Source organism: Haemorhous mexicanus, chromosome 6, assembly GCF_027477595.1.
Source record: "Haemorhous mexicanus isolate bHaeMex1 chromosome 6, bHaeMex1.pri, whole genome shotgun sequence".
In the NCBI taxonomy this organism is placed as follows: domain Eukaryota; kingdom Metazoa; phylum Chordata; class Aves; order Passeriformes; family Fringillidae; genus Haemorhous; species Haemorhous mexicanus.
This window is the reverse complement of record NC_082346.1, coordinates 36,781,199-36,804,198: the sequence shown is the minus strand read 5'-3', so window position 1 is coordinate 36,804,198 and position 23,000 is coordinate 36,781,199.

The window sequence follows — 23,000 nt, the reverse complement described above, 5'->3', positions numbered from 1 at the left end:
TATGTCTTGCATGTCCCTGCAGTTGTTTGCTTGCCATGTCTTTTGATGCCTTTGCCTTCAGCTAAGAATTATTTTTTTCCTTTTTTTTTTTTTTAGGTATCCATGCCATGTGCCTCTTATCTTCCCCTCCAAGTTGTGTCTGCCTCCTTGATTTTTGCCCTGCTTTTGCAACACCTGTCAGGTTAGTTTTGGCCTCTTTTGGTCCTTTGCACTGCACCTCATTTCTGCCCAGACCACTTTCTTGTAGTCACTACATTTCCCAATTTTCCCTTTTTTGGGGTTTTTTTGCAATTGCATTTCTTTTGATCATATCTTCTTTTCTGAGCCTTTGTAAGTCTTTATTTGCAGGGTCGCAAGATTTCGTTTCCCTTCCCGAAAGGAAATGTAATTTCCTTTCGGGAAGGGAAACGAAATCTTGCGATTTTAATGGGGATCAATTGGAAAAGCTTTGGTGCAAGTCCCTGCACTGGATGGCATGCCATGCCTTTTGATGGTTTTGACTTTGGCAAAGATTTTTTTCCTTTTTTTTTTTATTTTAGGTATCCATGCCATGTGCCTCATATCTTCCCCTGCAAGTTGTGTCTGCCTCCTTGATTTTTGCCCTGCTTTTGCAACACCTGTCAGGTTAGTTTTGGCCTCTTTTGGTCCTTTGCACTGCATCTCATTTCTGGCCAGACAACTTCCTTGTAGTTACCAAATTTCCCATTTTTCTTTTTTTTTTTTTTCCAATTTCATTTCCTTTCATCATATCTCCATTCCAGAGTGTTTCTAAGTACTTCTTTTCGCTTTTGGACTAAAGCGGGGATCAATTCTGGCAAGCCTTGGTGTATGTCTTGCATGTCCCTGCAGTTGTTGGCTTGCCATGCCTTTTGATGCCTCTGCCTTCAGCTAAGAATTATTTTTTTCCTTTTTTTTTTTTTTAGGTATCCATGCCATGTGCCTCATATCTTCCCCTGCAAGTTGTGTCTGCCTCCTTGATTTTTGCCCTGCTTTTGCAACACCTGTCAGGTTAGTTTTGGCCTCTTTTGGTCCTTTGCACTGCATCTCATTTCTGCCCAGACAACTTCCTTGTAGTTACCAAATTTCCCATTTTTCTTTTTTTTTTTTTTCCAATTTCATTTCCTTTCATCATATCTCCATTCCAGAGTGTTTCTAAGTATTCTTTTCGCTTTTGGACTAAAGCGGGGATCAATTCTGGCAAGCCTTGGTGTATGTCTTGCATGTCCCTGCAGTTGTTTGCTTGCCATGTCTTTTGATGCCTTTGCCTTCAGCTAAGAATTATTTTTTTCCTTTTTTTTTTTTTTAGGTATCCATGCCATGTGCCTCATATCTTCCCCTGCAAGTTGTGTCTGCCTCCTTGATTTTTGCCCTGCTTTTGCAACACCTGTCAGGTTAGTTTTGGCCTCTTTTGGTCCTTTGCACTGCACCTCATTTCTGCCCATACTATTTCCTTGTAGTTACCAAATTTCCCATTTTTCTTTTTTTTTTTTTTCCAATTTCATTTCCTTTCATCATATCTCCATTCCAGAGTGTTTCTAAGTCCTTCTTTTCGCTTTTGGACTTCAGCGGGGATCAATTCTGGCAAGCCTTGGTGTATGTCTTGCATGTCCCTGCAGTTGTTTGCTTGCCATGCCTTTTGATGCCTCTGCCTTCAGCTAAGAATTATTTTTTTCCTTTTTTTTTTTTTTTAGGTATCCATGCCATGTGCCTCATATCTTCCCCTGCAAGTTGTGTCTGCCTCCTTGATTTTTGCCCTGCTTTTGCAACACCTGTCAGGTTAGTTTTGGCCTCTTTTGGTCCTTTGCACTGCACCTCATTTCTGCCCAGACCACTTTCTTGTAGTCACTACATTTCCCAATTTTCCCTTTTTTGGGGTTTTTTTGCAATTGCATTTCTTTTGATCATATCTTCTTTTCTGAGCCTTTGTAAGTCTTTATTTGCAGGGTCGCAAGATTTCGTTTCCCTTCCCGAAAGGAAATTTCATTTCCTTTCGGGAAGGGAAACGAAATCTTGCGATTTTAATGGGGATCAATTGGAAAAGCTTTGGTGCAAGTCCCTGCACTGGATGGCATGCCATGCCTTTTGATGGTTTTGACTTTGGCAAAGATTTTTTTTCCTTTTTTTTTTTATTTTAGGTATCCATGCCATGTGCCTCATATCTTCCCCTGCAAGTTGTGTCTGCCTCCTTGATTTTTGCCCTGCTTTTGCAACACCTGTCAGGTTAGTTTTGGCCTCTTTTGGTCCTTTGCACTGCATCTCATTTCTGCCCAGACAACTTTCTTGTAGTTACCAAATTTCCCATTTTTCTTTTTTTTTTTTTTCCAATTTTATTTCCTTTCATCATATCTCCATTCTAGAGTGTTTCTAAGTATTTCTTTTCGCTTTTGGACTTCAGCGGGGATCAATTCTGGCAAGCCTTGGTGTATGTCTTGCATGTCCCTGCAGTTGTTTGCTTGCCATGCCTTTTGATGCCTCTGCCTTCAGCTAAGAATTATTTTTTTCCTTTTTTTTTTTATTTTAGGTATCCATGCCATGTGCCTCATATCTTCCCCTGCAAGTTGTGTCTGCCTCCTTGATTTTTGCCCTGCTTTTGCAACACCTGTCAGGTTAGTTTTGGCCTCTTTTGGTCCTTTGCACTGCACCTCATTTCTGCCCAGACCACTTTCTTGTAGTCACTACATTTCCCAATTTTCCCTTTTTTGGGGTTTTTTGCAATTGCATTTCTTTTGATCATATCTTCTTTTCTGAGCCTTTGTAAGTCTTTATTTGCAGGGTCGCAAGATTTCGTTTCCCTTCCCGAAAGGAAATTTCATTTCCTTTCGGGAAGGGAAACGAAATCTTGCGATTTTAATGGGGATCAATTGGAAAAGCTTTGGTGCAAGTCCCTGCACTGGATGGCATGCCATGCCTTTTGATGGTTTTGACTTTGGCAAAGATTTTTTTCCTTTTTTTTTTTATTTTAGGTATCCATGCCATGTGCCTCATATCTTCCCCTGCAAGTTGTGTCTGCCTCCTTGATTTTTGCCCTGCTTTTGCAACACCTGTCAGGTTAGTTTTGGCCTCTTTTGGTCCTTTGCACTGCATCTCATTTCTGCCCAGACAACTTCCTTGTAGTTACCAAATTTCCCATTTTTCTTTTTTTTTTTTTTCCAATTTCATTTCCTTTCATCATATCTCCATTCCAGAGTGTTTCTAAGTCCTTCTTTTCGCTTTTGGACTAAAGCGGGGATCAATTCTGGCAAGCCTTGGTGTATGTCTTGCATGTCCCTGCGGTTGTTTGCTTGCCATGCCTTTTGATGCCTCAGCCTTCAGCTAAAAATTTTTCTTTCATTTTTTTTTTTTTTTTAGGTATCCATGCCATGTGCCTCATATCTTCCCCTGCAAGTTGTGTCTGCCTCCTTGATTTTTGCCCTGCTTTTGCAACACCTGTCAGGTTAGTTTTGGCATCTTTTGGTCCTTTGCACTGCACCTCATTTCTGCCCATACTATTTCCTTGTAGTTACCAAATTTCCCATTTTTCTTTTTTTTTTTTTTTTCAATTTCATTTCCTTTCATCATATCTCCATTCCAGAGTGTTTTTAAGTCCTTCTTTTCTCTTTTGGACTTAAGCGGGGATCAATTCTGGAAAGCCTTGGTGTATGTCTTGCATGTCCCTGCAGTTGTTTGCTTCCCATGCCTTTTGATGCCTTTGCCTTCAGCTAAGAATTATTTTTTTCCTTTTTTTTTTTTTTAGGTATCCATGCCATGTGCCTCATATCTTCCCCTGCAAGTTGTGTCTGCCTCCTTGATTTTTGCCCTGCTTTTGCAACACCTGTCAGGTTAGTTTTGGCCTCTTTTGGTCCTTTGCACTGCACCTCATTTCTGCCCAGACCACTTTCTTGTAGTCACTACATTTCCCAATTTTCCCTTTTTTGGGGTTTTTTGCAATTGCATTTCTTTTGATCATATCTTCTTTTCTGAGCCTTTGTAAGTCTTTATTTGCAGGGTCGCAAGATTTCGTTTCCCTTCCCGAAAGGAAATTTCATTTCCTTTCGGGAAGGGAAACGAAATCTTGCGATTTTAATGGGGATCAATTGGAAAAGCTTTGGTGCAAGTCCCTGCACTGGATGGCATGCCATGCCTTTTGATGGTTTTGACTTTGGCAAAGATTTTTTTCCTTTTTTTTTTTATTTTAGGTATCCATGCCATGTGCCTCATATCTTCCCCTGCAAGTTGTGTCTACCTCCTTGATTTTTGCCCTGCTTTTGCAACACCTGTCAGGTTAGTTTTGGCCTCTTTTGGTCCTTTGCACTGCATCTCATTTCTGCCCAGACAACTTCCTTGTAGTTACCAAATTTCCCATTTTTCTTTTTTTTTTTTTTTCCAATTTCATTTCCTTTCATCATATCTCCATTCCAGAGTGTTTCTAAGTCCTTCTTTTCTCTTTTGGACTTCAGCGGGGATCAATTCTGGAAAGCCTTGGTGTATGTCTTGCATGTCCCTGCAGTTGTTTGCTTCCCATGCCTTTTGATGCCTTTGCCTTCAGCTAAGAATTATTTTTTTCCTTTTTTTTTTTTTTAGGTATCCATGCCATGTGCCTCATATCTTCCCCTGCAAGTTGTGTCTGCCTCCTTGATTTTTGCCCTGCTTTTGCAACACCTGTCAGGTTAGTTTTGGCCTCTTTTGGTCCTTTGCACTGCACCTCATTTCTGCCCAGACCACTTTCTTGTAGTCACTACATTTCCCAATTTTCCCTTTTTTGGGGTTTTTTGCAATTGCATTTCTTTTGATCATATCTTCTTTTCTGAGCCTTTGTAAGTCTTTATTTGCAGGGTCGCAAGATTTCGTTTCCCTTCCCGAAAGGAAATTTCATTTCCTTTCGGGAAGGGAAACGAAATCTTGCGATTTTAATGGGGATCAATTGGAAAAGCTTTGGTGCAAGTCCCTGCACTGGATGGCATGCCATGCCTTTTGATGGTTTTGACTTTGGCAAAGATTTTTTTCCTTTTTTTTTTTATTTTAGGTATCCATGCCATGTGCCTCATATCTTCCCCTGCAAGTTGTGTCTGCCTCCTTGATTTTTGCCCTGCTTTTGCAACACCTGTCAGGTTAGTTTTGGCCTCTTTTGGTCCTTTGCACTGCATCTCATTTCTGCCCAGACAACTTCCTTGTAGTTACCAAATTTCCCATTTTTCTTTTTTTTTTTTTTCCAATTTCATTTCCTTTCATCATATCTCCATTCCAGAGTGTTTCTAAGTCCTTCTTTTCGCTTTTGGACTTCAGCGGGGATCAATTCTGGCAAGCCTTGGTGTATGTCTTGCATGTCCCTGCAGTTGTTTGCTTGCCATGCCTTTTGATGCCTCTGCCTTCAGCTAAGAATTTTTTTTTTCCTTTTTTTTTTTTTTTAGGTATCCATGCCATGTGCCTCTTATCTTCCCCTGCAAGTTGTGTCTGCCTCCTTGATTTTTGCCCTGCTTTTGCAACACCTGTCAGGTTAGTTTTGGCCTCTTTTGGTCCTTTGCACTGCACCTCATTTCTGCCCAGACCACTTTCTTGTAGTCACTACATTTCCCAATTTTCCCTTTTTTGGGGTTTTTTGCAATTGCATTTCTTTTGATCATATCTTCTTTTCTGAGCCTTTGTAAGTCTTTATTTGCAGGGTCGCAAGATTTCGTTTCCCTTCCCGAAATGAAATTTCTTTTCCTTTCGGGAAGGGAAACGAAATCTTGCGATTTTAATGGGGATCAATTGGAAAAGCTTTGGTGCAAGTCCCTGCACTGGATGGCATGCCATGCCTTTTGATGGTTTTGACTTTGGCAAAGATTTTTTTCCTTTTTTTTTTTTATTTTAGGTATCCATGCCATGTGCCTCATATCTTCCCCTGCAAGTTGTGTCTGCCTCCTTGATTTTTGCCCTGCTTTTGCAACACCTGGCAGGTTAGTTTTGGCCTCTTTTGGTCCTTTGCACTGCATCTCATTTCTGCCCAGACAACTTCCTTGTAGTTACCAAATTTCCCATTTTTCTTTTTTTTTTTTTTCCAATTTCATTTCCTTTCATCATATCTCCATTCCAGAGTGTTTCTAAGTCCTTCTTTTCGCTTTTGGACTTCAGCGGGGATCAATTCTGGCAAGCCTTGGTGTATGTCTTGCATGTCCCTGCAGTTGTTTGCTTGCCATGCCTTTTGATGCCTCTGCCTTCAGCTAAGATTTTTTTTTTTCCTTTATTTTTGTTTTAGGTATCCATGCCATGTGCCTCTTATCTTCCCCTCCAAGTTGTGTCTGCCTCCTTGATTTTTGCCCTGCTTTTGCAACACCTGTCAGGTTAGTTTTGGCCTCTTTTGGTCCTTTGCACTGCACCTCATTTCTGCCCAGACCACTTTCTTGTAGTCACTACATTTCCCAATTTTCCCTTTTTTGGGGTTTTTTTGCAATTGCATTTCTTTTGATCATATCTTCTTTTCTGAGCCTTTGTAAGTCTTTATTTGCAGGGTCGCAAGATTTCGTTTCCCTTCCCGAAAGGAAATGTAATTTCCTTTCGGGAAGGGAAACGAAATCTTGCGATTTTAATGGGGATCAATTGGAAAAGCTTTGGTGCAAGTCCCTGCACTGGATGGCATGCCATGCCTTTTGATGGTTTTGACTTTGGCAAAGATTTTTTTCCTTTTTTTTTTTATTTTAGGTATCCATGCCATGTGCCTCATATCTTCCCCTGCAAGTTGTGTCTGCCTCCTTGATTTTTGCCCTGCTTTTGCAACACCTGTCAGGTTAGTTTTGGCCTCTTTTGGTCCTTTGCACTGCATCTCATTTCTGGCCAGACAACTTCCTTGTAGTTACCAAATTTCCCATTTTTCTTTTTTTTTTTTTTCCAATTTCATTTCCTTTCATCATATCTCCATTCCAGAGTGTTTCTAAGTACTTCTTTTCGCTTTTGGACTAAAGCGGGGATCAATTCTGGCAAGCCTTGGTGTATGTCTTGCATGTCCCTGCAGTTGTTGGCTTGCCATGCCTTTTGATGCCTCTGCCTTCAGCTAAGAATTATTTTTTTCCTTTTTTTTTTTTTTAGGTATCCATGCCATGTGCCTCATATCTTCCCCTGCAAGTTGTGTCTGCCTCCTTGATTTTTGCCCTGCTTTTGCAACACCTGTCAGGTTAGTTTTGGCCTCTTTTGGTCCTTTGCACTGCATCTCATTTCTGCCCAGACAACTTCCTTGTAGTTACCAAATTTCCCATTTTTCTTTTTTTTTTTTTTCCAATTTCATTTCCTTTCATCATATCTCCATTCCAGAGTGTTTCTAAGTATTCTTTTCGCTTTTGGACTAAAGCGGGGATCAATTCTGGCAAGCCTTGGTGTATGTCTTGCATGTCCCTGCAGTTGTTTGCTTGCCATGTCTTTTGATGCCTTTGCCTTCAGCTAAGAATTATTTTTTTCCTTTTTTTTTTTTTTAGGTATCCATGCCATGTGCCTCATATCTTCCCCTGCAAGTTGTGTCTGCCTCCTTGATTTTTGCCCTGCTTTTGCAACACCTGTCAGGTTAGTTTTGGCCTCTTTTGGTCCTTTGCACTGCACCTCATTTCTGCCCATACTATTTCCTTGTAGTTACCAAATTTCCCATTTTTCTTTTTTTTTTTTTTCCAATTTCATTTCCTTTCATCATATCTCCATTCCAGAGTGTTTCTAAGTCCTTCTTTTCGCTTTTGGACTTCAGCGGGGATCAATTCTGGCAAGCCTTGGTGTATGTCTTGCATGTCCCTGCAGTTGTTTGCTTGCCATGCCTTTTGATGCCTCTGCCTTCAGCTAAGAATTATTTTTTTCCTTTTTTTTTTTTTTTAGGTATCCATGCCATGTGCCTCATATCTTCCCCTGCAAGTTGTGTCTGCCTCCTTGATTTTTGCCCTGCTTTTGCAACACCTGTCAGGTTAGTTTTGGCCTCTTTTGGTCCTTTGCACTGCACCTCATTTCTGCCCAGACCACTTTCTTGTAGTCACTACATTTCCCAATTTTCCCTTTTTTGGGGTTTTTTTGCAATTGCATTTCTTTTGATCATATCTTCTTTTCTGAGCCTTTGTAAGTCTTTATTTGCAGGGTCGCAAGATTTCGTTTCCCTTCCCGAAAGGAAATTTCATTTCCTTTCGGGAAGGGAAACGAAATCTTGCGATTTTAATGGGGATCAATTGGAAAAGCTTTGGTGCAAGTCCCTGCACTGGATGGCATGCCATGCCTTTTGATGGTTTTGACTTTGGCAAAGATTTTTTTTCCTTTTTTTTTTTATTTTAGGTATCCATGCCATGTGCCTCATATCTTCCCCTGCAAGTTGTGTCTGCCTCCTTGATTTTTGCCCTGCTTTTGCAACACCTGTCAGGTTAGTTTTGGCCTCTTTTGGTCCTTTGCACTGCATCTCATTTCTGCCCAGACAACTTTCTTGTAGTTACCAAATTTCCCATTTTTCTTTTTTTTTTTTTTCCAATTTTATTTCCTTTCATCATATCTCCATTCTAGAGTGTTTCTAAGTATTTCTTTTCGCTTTTGGACTTCAGCGGGGATCAATTCTGGCAAGCCTTGGTGTATGTCTTGCATGTCCCTGCAGTTGTTTGCTTGCCATGCCTTTTGATGCCTCTGCCTTCAGCTAAGAATTATTTTTTTCCTTTTTTTTTTTATTTTAGGTATCCATGCCATGTGCCTCATATCTTCCCCTGCAAGTTGTGTCTGCCTCCTTGATTTTTGCCCTGCTTTTGCAACACCTGTCAGGTTAGTTTTGGCCTCTTTTGGTCCTTTGCACTGCACCTCATTTCTGCCCAGACCACTTTCTTGTAGTCACTACATTTCCCAATTTTCCCTTTTTTGGGGTTTTTTGCAATTGCATTTCTTTTGATCATATCTTCTTTTCTGAGCCTTTGTAAGTCTTTATTTGCAGGGTCGCAAGATTTCGTTTCCCTTCCCGAAAGGAAATTTCATTTCCTTTCGGGAAGGGAAACGAAATCTTGCGATTTTAATGGGGATCAATTGGAAAAGCTTTGGTGCAAGTCCCTGCACTGGATGGCATGCCATGCCTTTTGATGGTTTTGACTTTGGCAAAGATTTTTTTCCTTTTTTTTTTTATTTTAGGTATCCATGCCATGTGCCTCATATCTTCCCCTGCAAGTTGTGTCTGCCTCCTTGATTTTTGCCCTGCTTTTGCAACACCTGTCAGGTTAGTTTTGGCCTCTTTTGGTCCTTTGCACTGCATCTCATTTCTGCCCAGACAACTTCCTTGTAGTTACCAAATTTCCCATTTTTCTTTTTTTTTTTTTTTCCAATTTCATTTCCTTTCATCATATCTCCATTCCAGAGTGTTTCTAAGTCCTTCTTTTCTCTTTTGGACTTCAGCGGGGATCAATTCTGGCAAGCCTTGGTGTATGTCTTGCATGTCCCTGCAGTTGTTTGCTTGCCATGCCTTTTGATGCCTCTGCCTTCAGCTAAGAATTTTTTTTTTCCTTTTTTTTTTTTTTTAGGTATCCATGCCATGTGCCTCTTATCTTCCCCTGCAAGTTGTGTCTGCCTCCTTGATTTTTGCCCTGCTTTTGCAACACCTGTCAGGTTAGTTTTGGCCTCTTTTGGTCCTTTGCACTGCACCTCATTTCTGCCCAGACCACTTTCTTGTAGTCACTACATTTCCCAATTTTCCCTTTTTTGGGGTTTTTTGCAATTGCATTTCTTTTGATCATATCTTCTTTTCTGAGCCTTTGTAAGTCTTTATTTGCAGGGTCGCAAGATTTCGTTTCCCTTCCCGAAATGAAATTTCTTTTCCTTTCGGGAAGGGAAACGAAATCTTGCGATTTTAATGGGGATCAATTGGAAAAGCTTTGGTGCAAGTCCCTGCACTGGATGGCATGCCATGCCTTTTGATGGTTTTGACTTTGGCAAAGATTTTTTTCCTTTTTTTTTTTATTTTAGGTATCCATGCCATGTGCCTCATATCTTCCCCTGCAAGTTGTGTCTGCCTCCTTGATTTTTGCCCTGCTTTTGCAACACCTGGCAGGTTAGTTTTGGCCTCTTTTGGTCCTTTGCACTGCATCTCATTTCTGCCCAGACAACTTCCTTGTAGTTACCAAATTTCCCATTTTTCTTTTTTTTTTTTTTCCAATTTCATTTCCTTTCATCATATCTCCATTCCAGAGTGTTTCTAAGTCCTTCTTTTCGCTTTTGGACTTCAGCGGGGATCAATTCTGGCAAGCCTTGGTGTATGTCTTGCATGTCCCTGCAGTTGTTTGCTTGCCATGCCTTTTGATGCCTCTGCCTTCAGCTAAGAATTATTTTTTTCCTTTTTTTTTTTTTTAGGTATCCATGCCATGTGCCTCATATCTTCCCCTGCAAGTTGTGTCTGCCTCCTTGATTTTTGCCCTGCTTTTGCAACACCTGTCAGGTTAGTTTTGGCCTCTTTTGGTCCTTTGCACTGCACCTCATTTCTGCCCAGACCACTTTCTTGTAGTCACTACATTTCCCAATTTTCCCTTTTTTGGGGTTTTTTTGCAATTGCATTTCTTTTGATCATATCTTCTTTTCTGAGCCTTTGTAAGTCTTTATTTGCAGGGTCGCAAGATTTCGTTTCCCTTCCCGAAAGGAAATTTCATTTCCTTTCGGGAAGGGAAACGAAATCTTGCGATTTTAATGGGGATCAATTGGAAAAGCTTTGGTGCAAGTCCCTGCACTGGATGGCATGCCATGCCTTTTGATGGTTTTGACTTTGGCAATGATTTTTTTCCTTTTTTTTTTTATTTTAGGTATCCATGCCATGTGCCTCATATCTTCCCCTGCAAGTTGTGTCTGCCTCCTTGATTTTTGCCCTGCTTTTGCAACACCTGTCAGGTTAGTTTTGGCCTCTTTTGGTCCTTTGCACTGCATCTCATTTCTGCCCAGACCACTTCCTTGTAGTTACCAAATTTCCCATTTTTCTTTTTTTTTTTTTTTTCAATTTCATTTCCTTTCATCATATCTCCATTCCAGAGTGTTTCTAAGTCCTTCTTTCGCTTTTGTACTAAAGCGGGGATCAATTCTGGCAAGCCTTGGTGTATGTCTTGCATGTCCCTGCAGTTGTTGGCTTGCCATGCCTTTTGATGCCTCTGCCTTCAGCTAAGAATTATTTTTTTCCTTTTTTTTTTTTTTTAGGTATCCATGCCATGTGCCTCATATCTTCCCCTGCAAGTTGTGTCTGCCTCCTTGATTTTTGCCCTGCTTTTGCAACACCTGTCAGGTTAGTTTTGGCCTCTTTTGGTCCTTTGCACTGCACCTCATTTCTGCCCAGACCACTTTCTTGTAGTCACTACATTTCCCAATTTTCCCTTTTTTGGGGTTTTTTTGCAATTGCATTTCTTTTGATCATATCTTCTTTTCTGAGCCTTTGTAAGTCTTTATTTGCAGGGTCGCAAGATTTCGTTTCCCTTCCCGAAAGGAAATTTCATTTCCTTTCGGGAAGGGAAACGAAATCTTGCGATTTTAATGGGGATCAATTGGAAAAGCTTTGGTGCAAGTCCCTGCACTGGATGGCATGCCATGCCTTTTGATGGTTTTGACTTTGGCAAAGATTTTTTTTCCTTTTTTTTTTTATTTTAGGTATCCATGCCATGTGCCTCATATCTTCCCCTGCAAGTTGTGTCTGCCTCCTTGATTTTTGCCCTGCTTTTGCAACACCTGTCAGGTTAGTTTTGGCCTCTTTTGGTCCTTTGCACTGCATCTCATTTCTGCCCAGACAACTTCCTTGTAGTTACCAAATTTCCCATTTTTCTTTTTTTTTTTTTTCCAATTTTATTTCCTTTCATCATATCTCCATTCTAGAGTGTTTCTAAGTATTTCTTTTCGCTTTTGGACTAAAGCGGGGATCAATTCTGGCAAGCCTTGGTGTATGTCTTGCATGTCCCTGCGGTTGTTTGCTTGCCATGCCTTTTGATGCCTCAGCCTTCAGCTAAAAATTTTTCTTTCATTTTTTTTTTTTTTTAGGTATCCATGCCATGTGCCTCATATCTTCCCCTGCAAGTTGTGTCTGCCTCCTTGATTTTTGCCCTGCTTTTGCAACACCTGTCAGGTTAGTTTTGGCCTCTTTTGGTCCTTTGCACTGCATCTCATTTCTGCCCAGACAACTTCCTTGTAGTTACCAAATTTCCCATTTTTCTTTTTTTTTTTTTTCTAATTTCATTTCCTTTCATCATATCTCCATTCCAGAGTGTTTCTAAGTACTTCTTTTCGCTTTTGGACTAAAGCGGGGATCAATTCTGGCAAGCCTTGGTGTATGTCTTGCATGTCCCTGCGGTTGTTTGCTTGCCATGCCTTTTGATGCCTCAGCCTTCAGCTAAAAATTTTTCTTTCATTTTTTTTTTTTTTAGGTATCCATGCCATGTGCCTCATATCTTCCCCTGCAAGTTGTGTCTGCCTCCTTGATTTTTGCCCTGCTTTTGCAACACCTGTCAGGTTAGTTTTGGCCTCTTTTGGTCCTTTGCACTGCACCTCATTTCTGCCCATACTATTTCCTTGTAGTTACCAAATTTCCCATTTTTCTTTTTTTTTTTTTTCCAATTTCATTTCCTTTCATCATATCTCCATTCCAGAGTGTTTCTAAGTCCTTCTTTTCGCTTTTGGACTTCAGCAAGGATCAATTCTGGCAAGCCTTGGTGTATGTCTTGCATGTCCCTGCAGTTGTTTGCTTGCCATGCCTTTTGATGCCTCTGCCTTCAGCTAAGAATTATTTTTTTCCTTTTTTTTTTTTTTAAGTATCCATGCCATGTGCCTCATATCTTCCCCTGCAAGTTGTGTCTGCCTCCTTGATTTTTGCCCTGCTTTTGCAACACCTGTCAGGTTAGTTTTGGCCTCTTTTGGTCCTTTGCACTGCACCTCATTTCTGCCCTGACCACTTTCTTGTAGTCACTACATTTCCCAATTTTCCCTTTTTTGGGGTTTTTTTGCAATTGCATTTCTTTTGATCATATCTTCTTTTCTGAGCCTTTGTAAGTATTTGTAGGGTCGCAAGATTTCGTTTCCCTTCCCGAAAGGAAATTTCATTTCCTTTCGGGAAGGGAAACGAAATCTTGCGATTTTAATGGGGATCAATTGGAAAAGCTTTGGTGCAAGTCCCTGCACTGGATGGCATGCCATGCCTTTTGATGGTTTTGACTTTGGCAAAGATTTTTTTTCCTTTTTTTTTTTATTTTAGGTATCCATGCCATGTGCCTCATATCTTCCCCTGCAAGTTGTGTCTGCCTCCTTGATTTTTGCCCTGCTTTTGCAACACCTGTCAGGTTAGTTTTGGCCTCTTTTGGTCCTTTGCACTGCATCTCATTTCTGCCCAGACAACTTCCTTGTAGTTACCAAATTTCCCATTTTTCTTTTTTTTTTTTTTCCATTTTCATTTCCTTTCATCATATCTCCATTCCAGAGTGTTTCTAAGTACTTCTTTTCGCTTTTGGACTAAAGCGGGGATCAATTCTGGCAAGCCTTGGTGTATGTCTTGCATGTCCCTGCGGTTGTTTGCTTGCCATGCCTTTTGATGCCTTAGCCTTCAGCTAAAAATTTTTCTTTCATTTTTTTTTTTTTTTTAGGTATCCATGCCATGTGCCTCATATCTTCCCCTGCAAGTTGTGTCTGCCTCCTTGATTTTTGCCCTGCTTTTGCAACACCTGTCAGGTTAGTTTTGGCATCTTTTGGTCCTTTGCACTGCACCTCATTTCTGCCCATACTATTTCCTTGTAGTTACCAAATTTCCCATTTTTCTTTTTTTTTTTTTTTTCAATTTCATTTCCTTTCATCATATCTCCATTCCAGAGTGTTTTTAAGTCCTTCTTTTCTCTTTTGGACTTAAGCATGGATCAATTCTGGAAAGCCTTGGTGTATGTCTTGCATGTCCCTGCAGTTGTTTGCTTGCCATGCCTTTTGATGCCTTTGCCTTCAGCTAAGAATTATTTTTTTCCTTTTTTTTTTTTTTAGGTATCCATGCCATGTGCCTCATATCTTCCCCTGCAAGTTGTGTCTGCCTCCTTGATTTTTGCCCTGCTTTTGCAACACCTGTCAGGTTAGTTTTGGCCTCTTTTGGTCCTTTGCACTGCACCTCATTTCTGCCCAGACCACTTTCTTGTAGTCACTACATTTCCCAATTTTCCCTTTTTTGGGGTTTTTTGCAATTGCATTTCTTTTGATCATATCTTCTTTTCTGAGCCTTTGTAAGTCTTTATTTGCAGGGTCGCAAGATTTCGTTTCCCTTCCCGAAAGGAAATTTCATTTCCTTTCGGGAAGGGAAACGAAATCTTGCGATTTTAATGGGGATCAATTGGAAAAGCTTTGGTGCAAGTCCCTGCACTGGATGGCATGCCATGCCTTTTGATGGTTTTGACTTTGGCAAAGATTTTTTTCCTTTTTTTTTTATTTTAGGTATCCATGCCATGTGCCTCATATCTTCCCCTGCAAGTTGTGTCTGCCTCCTTGATTTTTGCCCTGCTTTTGCAACACCTGTCAGGTTAGTTTTGGCCTCTTTTGGTCCTTTGCACTGCATCTCTTTTTTGTGCCCAGACAACTTCCTTGTAGTTACCAAATTTCCCATTTTTCTTTTTTTTTTTTTTCCAATTTCATTTCCTTTCATTATATATCCATTCCAGAGTGTTTCTAAGTACTTCTTTTCGCTTTTGGACTAAAGCGGGGATCAATTCTGGCAAGCCTTGGTGTATGTCTTGCATGTCCCTGCAGTTGTTTGCTTGCCATGCCTTTTGATGCCTCTGCCTTCAGCTAAGAATTATTTTTTTCCTTTTTTTTTTTTTTAGGTATCCATGCCATGTGCCTCATATCTTCCCCTGCAAGTTGTGTCTGCCTCCTTGATTTTTGCCCTGCTTTTGCAACACCTGTCAGGTTAGTTTTGGCCTCTTTTGGTCCTTTGCACTGCATCTCATTTCTGCCCAGACAACTTCCTTGTAGTTACCAAATTTCCCATTTTTCTTTTTTTTTTTTTCCAATTTCATTTCCTTTCATCATATCTCCATTCCAGAGTGTTTCGAAGTCCTTCTTTTCGCTTTTGGACTAAAGCGGGGATCAATTCTGGCAAGCCTTGGTGTATGTCTTGCATGTCCCTGCAGTTGTTTGCTTGCCATGCCTTTTGATGCCTCTGCCTTCAGCTAAGAATTATTTTTTTCCTTTTTTTTTTTTTTAGGTATCCATGCCATGTGCCTCATATCTTCCCCTGCAAGTTGTGTCTGCCTCCTTGATTTTTGCCCTGCTTTTGCAACACCTGTCAGGTTAGTTTTGGCCTCTTTTGGTCCTTTGCACTGCACCTCATTTCTGCCCATACTATTTCCTGGTAGTTACCAAATTTCCCATTTTTCTTTTTTTTTTTTTTTTCAATTTCACTTCCTTTCATCATATCTCCATTCCAGAGTGTTTCTAAGTCCTTCTTTTCGCTTTTGGACTTCAGCGGGGATCAATTCTGGCAAGCCTTGGTGTATGTCTTGCATGTCCCTGCAGTTGTTTGCTTGCCATGCCTTTTGATGCCTCTGCCTTCAGCTAAGATTTTTTTTTTTCCTTTATTTTTGTTTTAGGTATCCATGCCATGTGCCTCATATCTTCCCCTGCAAGTTGTGTCTGCCTCCTTGATTTTTGCCCTGCTTTTGCAACACCTGTCAGGTTAGTTTTGGCCTCTTTTGGTCCTTTGCACTGCACCTCATTTCTGCCCAGACAACTTCCTTGTAGTTACCAAATTTCCCATTTTTCTTTTTTTTTTTTTTCCAATTTTATTTCCTTTCATCATATCTCCATTCCAGAGTGTTTCTAAGTACTTCTTTTCGCTTTTGGACTAAAGCGGGGATCAATTCTGGCAAGCCTTGGTGTATGTCTTGCATGTCCCTGCGGTTGTTTTCTTGCCATGCCTTTTGATGCTTCAGCCTTCAGCTAAAATTTTTTCTTTCATTTTTTTTTTTTTTAGGTATCCATGCCATGTGCCTCATATCTTCCCCTGCAAGTTGTGTCTGCCTCCTTGATTTTTGCCCTGCTTTTGCAACACCTGTCAGGTTAGTTTTGGCCTCTTTTGGTCCTTTGCACTGCACCTCATTTCTGCCCATACTATTTCCTTGTAGTTACCAAATTTCCCATTTTTCTTTTTTTTTTTTTTTCCAATTTCATTTCCTTTCATCATATCTCCATTCCAGAGTGTTTCTAAGTCCTTCTTTTCGCTTTTGGACTTCAGCGGGGATCAATTCTGGCAAGCCTTGGTGTATGTCTTGCATGTCCCTGCAGTTGTTTGCTTGCCATGCCTTTTGATGCCTCTGCCTTCAGCTAAGAATTATTTTTTTCCTTTTTTTTTTTTTTAAGTATCCATGCCATGTGCCTCATATCTTCCCCTGCAAGTTGTGTCTGCCTCCTTGATTTTTGCCCTGCTTTTGCAACACCTGTCAGGTTAGTTTTGGCCTCTTTTGGTCCTTTGCACTGCACCTCATTTCTGCCCAGACAACTTCCTTGTAGTTACCAAATTTCCCATTTTTCTTTTTTTTTTTTTTCCAATTTTATTTCCTTTCATCATATCTCCATTCCAGAGTGTTTCTAAGTACTTCTTTTCGCTTTTGGACTAAAGCGGGGATCAATTCTGGCAAGCCTTGGTGTATGTCTTGCATGTCCCTGCGGTTGTTTGCTTGCCATGCCTTTTGATGCTTCAGCCTTCAGCTAAAATTTTTTCTTTCATTTTTTTTTTTTTTAGGTATCCATGCCATGTGCCTCATATCTTCCCCTGCAAGTTGTGTCTGCCTCCTTGATTTTTGCCCTGCTTTTGCAACACCTGTCAGGTTAGTTTTGGCCTCTTTTGGTCCTTTGCACTGCATCTCATTTCTGCCCAGACAACTTCCTTGTAGTTACCAAATTTCCCATTTTTCTTTTTTTTTTTTTTCTAATTTCATTTCCTTTCATCATATCTCCATTCCAGAGTGTTTCTAAGTACTTCTTTTCGCTTTTGGACTAAAGCGGGGATCAATTCTGGCAAGCCTTGGTGTATGTCTTGCATGTCCCTGCAGTTGTTTGCTTGCCATGCCTTTTGATGCCTCTGCCTTCAGCTAAGAATTATTTTTTTCCTTTTTTTTTTTTTTAGGTATCCATGCCATGTGCCTCATATCTTCCCCTGCAAGTTGTGTCTGCCTCCTTGATTTTTGCCCTGCTTTTGCAACACCTGTCAGGTTAGTTTTGGCCTCTTTTGGTCCTTTGCACTGCACCTCATTTCTGCCCATACTATTTCCTTGTAGTTACCAAATTTCCCATTTTTCTTTTTTTTTTTTTTTCCAATTTCATTTCCTTTCATCATATCTCCATTCCAGAGTGTTTCTAAGTCCTTCTTTTCGCTTTTGGACTTCAGCGGGGATCAATTCTGGCAAGCCTTGGTGTATGTCTTGCATGTCCCTGCAGTTGTTTGCTTGCCATGCCTTTTGATGCCTCTGCCTTCAGCTAAGAATTATTTTTTTCCTTTTTTTTTTTTTTAAGTATCCATGCCATGTGCCTCATATCTTCCCCTGCAAGTTGTGTCTGCCTCCTTGATTTTTGCCCTGCTTTTGCAACACCTGTCAGGTTAGTTTTGGCCTCTTTTGGTCCTTTGCACTGCACCTCATTTCTGCCCTGACCACTTTCTTGTAGTCACTACATTTCCCAATTTTCCCTTTTTTGGGGTTTTTTTGCAATTGCATTTCTTTTGATCATATCTTCTTTTCTGAGCCTTTGTAAGTCTTTATTTGTAGGGTCGCAAGATTTCGTTTCCCTTCCCGAAAGGAAATTTCATTTCCTTTCGGGAAGGGAAACGAAATCTTGCGATTTTAATGGGGATCAATTGGAAAAGCTTTGGTGCAAGTCCCTGCACTGGATGGCATGCCATGCCTTTTGATGGTTTTGACTTTGGCAAAGATTTTTTTTCCTTTTTTTTTTTATTTTAGGTATCCATGCCATGTGCCTCATATCTTCCCCTGCAAGTTGTGTCTGCCTCCTTGATTTTTGCCCTGCTTTTGCAACACCTGTCAGGTTAGTTTTGGCCTCTTTTGGTCCTTTGCACTGCATCTCATTTCTGCCCAGACAACTTCCTTGTAGTTACCAAATTTCCCATTTTTCTTTTTTTTTTTTTTCCAATTTTATTTCCTTTCATCATATCTCCATTCCAGAGTGTTTCTAAGTACTTCTTTTCGCTTTTGGACTAAAGCGGGGATCAATTCTGGCAAGCCTTGGTGTATGTCTTGCATGTCCCTGCGGTTGTTTGCTTGCCATGCCTTTTGATGCTTCAGCCTTCAGCTAAAATTTTTTCTTTCATTTTTTTTTTTTTTAGGTATCCATGCCATGTGCCTCATATCTTCCCCTGCAAGTTGTGTCTGCCTCCTTGATTTTTGCCCTGCTTTTGCAACACCTGTCAGGTTAGTTTTGGCCTCTTTTGGTCCTTTGCACTGCATCTCATTTCTGCCCAGACAACTTCCTTGTAGTTACCAAATTTCCCATTTTTCTTTTTTTTTTTTTTCTAATTTCATTTCCTTTCATCATATCTCCATTCCAGAGTGTTTCTAAGTACTTCTTTTCGCTTTTGGACTAAAGCGGGGATCAATTCTGGCAAGCCTTGGTGTATGTCTTGCATGTCCCTGCAGTTGTTTGCTTGCCATGCCTTTTGATGCCTCTGCCTTCAGCTAAGAATTATTTTTTTCCTTTTTTTTTTTTTTAGGTATCCATGCCATGTGCCTCATATCTTCCCCTGCAAGTTGTGTCTGCCTCCTTGATTTTTGCCCTGCTTTTGCAACACCTGTCAGGTTAGTTTTGGCCTCTTTTGGTCCTTTGCACTGCACCTCATTTCTGCCCATACTATTTCCTTGTAGTTACCAAATTTCCCATTTTTCTTTTTTTTTTTTTTTCCAATTTCATTTCCTTTCATCATATCTCCATTCCAGAGTGTTTCTAAGTCCTTCTTTTCGCTTTTGGACTTCAGCGGGGATCAATTCTGGCAAGCCTTGGTGTATGTCTTGCATGTCCCTGCAGTTGTTTGCTTGCCATGCCTTTTGATGCCTCTGCCTTCAGCTAAGAATTATTTTTTTCCTTTTTTTTTTTTTTAAGTATCCATGCCATGTGCCTCATATCTTCCCCTGCAAGTTGTGTCTGCCTCCTTGATTTTTGCCCTGCTTTTGCAACACCTGTCAGGTTAGTTTTGGCCTCTTTTGGTCCTTTGCACTGCACCTCATTTCTGCCCTGACCACTTTCTTGTAGTCACTACATTTCCCAATTTTCCCTTTTTTGGGGTTTTTTTGCAATTGCATTTCTTTTGATCATATCTTCTTTTCTGAGCCTTTGTAAGTCTTTATTTGTAGGGTCGCAAGATTTCGTTTCCCTTCCCGAAAGGAAATTTCATTTCCTTTCGGGAAGGGAAACGAAATCTTGCGATTTTAATGGGGATCAATTGGAAAAGCTTTGGTGCAAGTCCCTGCACTGGATGGCATGCCATGCCTTTTGATGGTTTTGACTTTGGCAAAGATTTTTTTTCCTTTTTTTTTTTATTTTAGGTATCCATGCCATGTGCCTCATATCTTCCCCTGCAAGTTGTGTCTGCCTCCTTGATTTTTGCCCTGCTTTTGCAACACCTGTCAGGTTAGTTTTGGCCTCTTTTGGTCCTTTGCACTGCATCTCATTTCTGCCCAGACAACTTCCTTGTAGTTACCAAATTTCCCATTTTTCTTTTTTTTTTTTTTCCAATTTTATTTCCTTTCATCATATCTCCATTCCAGAGTGTTTCTAAGTACTTCTTTTCGCTTTTGGACTAAAGCGGGGATCAATTCTGGCAAGCCTTGGTGTATGTCTTGCATGTCCCTGCGGTTGTTTGCTTGCCATGCCTTTTGATGCTTCAGCCTTCAGCTAAAATTTTTTCTTTCATTTTTTTTTTTTTTTTTAGGTATCCATGCCATGTGCCTCATATCTTCCCCTGCAAGTTGTGTCTGCCTCCTTGATTTTTGCCCTGCTTTTGCAACACCTGTCAGGTTAGTTTTGGCCTCTTTTGGTCCTTTGCACTGCATCTCATTTCTGCCCAGACAACTTCCTTGTAGTCACTACATTTCCCATTTTTCTTTTTTTTTTTTTTCTAATTTCATTTCCTTTCATCATATCTCCATTCCAGAGTGTTTCTAAGTACTTCTTTTCGCTTTTGGACTAAAGCGGGGATCAATTCTGGCAAGCCTTGGTGTATGTCTTGCATGTCCCTGCAGTTGTTTGCTTGCCATGCCTTTTGATGCCTCTGCCTTCAGCTAAGAATTATTTTTTTCCTTTTTTTTTTTTTTAGGTATCCATGCCATGTGCCTCATATCTTCCCCTGCAAGTTGTGTCTGCCTCCTTGATTTTTGCCCTGCTTTTGCAACACCTGTCAGGTTAGTTTTGGCCTCTTTTGGTCCTTTGCACTGCATCTCATTTCTGCCCAGACAACTTCCTTGTAGTTACCAAATTTCCCATTTTTCTTTTTTTTTTTTTCCAATTTCATTTCCTTTCATCATATCTCCATTCCAGAGTGTTTCGAAGTCCTTCTTTTCGCTTTTGGACTAAAGCGGGGATCAATTCTGGCAAGCCTTGGTGTATGTCTTGCATGTCCCTGCAGTTGTTTGCTTGCCATGCCTTTTGATGCCTCTGCCTTCAGCTAAGAATTATTTTTTTCCTTTTTTTTTTTTTTAGGTATCCATGCCATGTGCCTCATATCTTCCCCTGCAAGTTGTGTCTGCCTCCTTGATTTTTGCCCTGCTTTTGCAACACCTGTCAGGTTAGTTTTGGCCTCTTTTGGTCCTTTGCACTGCACCTCATTTCTGCCCATACTATTTCCTGGTAGTTACCAAATTTCCCATTTTTCTTTTTTTTTTTTTTTTCAATTTCACTTCCTTTCATCATATCTCCATTCCAGAGTGTTTCTAAGTACTTCTTTTCGCTTTTGGACTAAAGCGGGGATCAATTCTGGCAAGCCTTGGTGTATGTCTTGCATGTCCCTGCAGTTGTTTGCTTGCCATGCCTTTTGATGCCTCAGCCTTCAGCTAAAAATTATTTCTTTCATTTTTTTTTTTTTTAGGTATCCATGCCATGTGCCTCATATCTTCCCCTGCAAGTTGTGTCTGCCTCCTTGATTTTTGCCCTGCTTTTGCAACACCTGTCAGGTTAGTTTTGGCCTCTTTTGGTCCTTTGCACTGCATCTCATTTCTGCCCAGACAACTTCCTTGTAGTTACCAAATTTCCCATTTTTCTTTTTTTTTTTTTTCCAATTTCATTTCCTTTCATCATATCTCCATTCCAGAGTGTTTCGAAGTCCTTCTTTTCGCTTTTGGACTAAAGCGGGGATCAATTCTGGCAAGCCTTGGTGTATGTCTTGCATGTCCCTGCAGTTGTTTGCTTGCCATGCCTTTTGATGCCTCTGCCTTCAGCTAAGAATTATTTTTTTCCTTTTTTTTTTTTTTAGGTATCCATGCCATGTGCCTCATATCTTCCCCTGCAAGTTGTGTCTGCCTCCTTGATTTTTGCCCTGCTTTTGCAACACCTGTCAGGTTAGTTTTGGCCTCTTTTGGTCCTTTGCACTGCACCTCATTTCTGCCCATACTATTTCCTTGTAGTTACCAAATTTCCCATTTTTCTTTTTTTTTTTTTTCCAATTTCATTTCCTTTCATCATATCTCCATTCCAGAGTGTTTCTAAGTACTTCTTTTCGCTTTTGGACTTCAGCGGGGATCAATTCTGGCAAGCCTTGGTGTATGTCTTGCATGTCCCTGCAGTTGTTTGCTTGCCATGCCTTTTGATGCCTCTGCCTTCAGCTAAGAATTATTTTTTTCCTTTTTTTTTTTTTTTAGGTATCCATGCCATGTGCCTCATATCTTCCCCTGCAAGTTGTGTCTGCCTCCTTGATTTTTGCCCTGCTTTTGCAACACCTGTCAGGTTAGTTTTGGCCTCTTTTGGTCCTTTGCACTGCACCTCATTTCTGCCCAGACCACTTTCTTGTAGTCACTACATTTCCCAATTTTCCCTTTTTTGGGGTTTTTTTGCAATTGCATTTCTTTTGATCATATCTTCTTTTCTGAGCCTTTGTAAGTCTTTATTTGCAGGGTCGCAAGATTTCGTTTCCCTTCCCGAAAGGAAATTTCATTTCCTTTCGGGAAGGGAAACGAAATCTTGCGATTTTAATGGGGATCAATTGGAAAAGCTTTGGTGCAAGTCCCTGCACTGGATGGCATGCCATGCCTTTTGATGGTTTTGACTTTGGCAAAGATTTTTTTTCCTTTTTTTTTTTATTTTAGGTATCCATGCCATGTGCCTCATATCTTCTCCTGCAAGTTGTGTCTGCCTCCTTGATTTTTGCCCTGCTTTTGCAACACCTGTCAGGTTAGTTTTGGCCTCTTTTGGTCCTTTGCACTGCACCTCATTTCTGGCCAGACAACTTCCTTGTAGTTACCAAATTTCCCATTTTTCTTTTTTTTTTTTTTTTCAATTTCATTTCCTTTCATCATATCTCCATTCCAGAGTGTTTCTAAGTACTTCTTTTCTCTTTTGGATGTCAGCGGGGATCAATTCTGGCAAGCCTTGGTGTATGTCTTGCATGTCCCTGCAGTTGTTGGCTTGCCATGCCTTTTGATGCCTCTGCCTTCAGCTAAGAATTATTTTTTTCCTTTTTTTTTTTTTTTAGGTATCCATGCCATGTGCCTCATATCTTCCCCTGCAAGTTGTGTCTGCCTCCTTGATTTTTGCCCTGCTTTTGCAACACCTGTTAGGTTAGTTTTGGCCTCTTTTGGTCCTTTGCACTGCACCTCATTTCTGCCCAGACCACTTTCTTGTAGTCACTACATTTCCCAATTTTCCCTTTTTTGGGGTTTTTTTGCAATTGCATTTCTTTTGATCATATCTTCTTTTCTGAGCCTTTGTAAGTCTTTATTTGCAGGGTCGCAAGATTTCGTTTCCCTTCCCGAAAGGAAATTTCATTTCCTTTCGGGAAGGGAAACGAAATCTTGCGATTTTAATGGGGATCAATTGGAAAAGCTTTGGTGCAAGTCCCTGCACTGGATGGCATG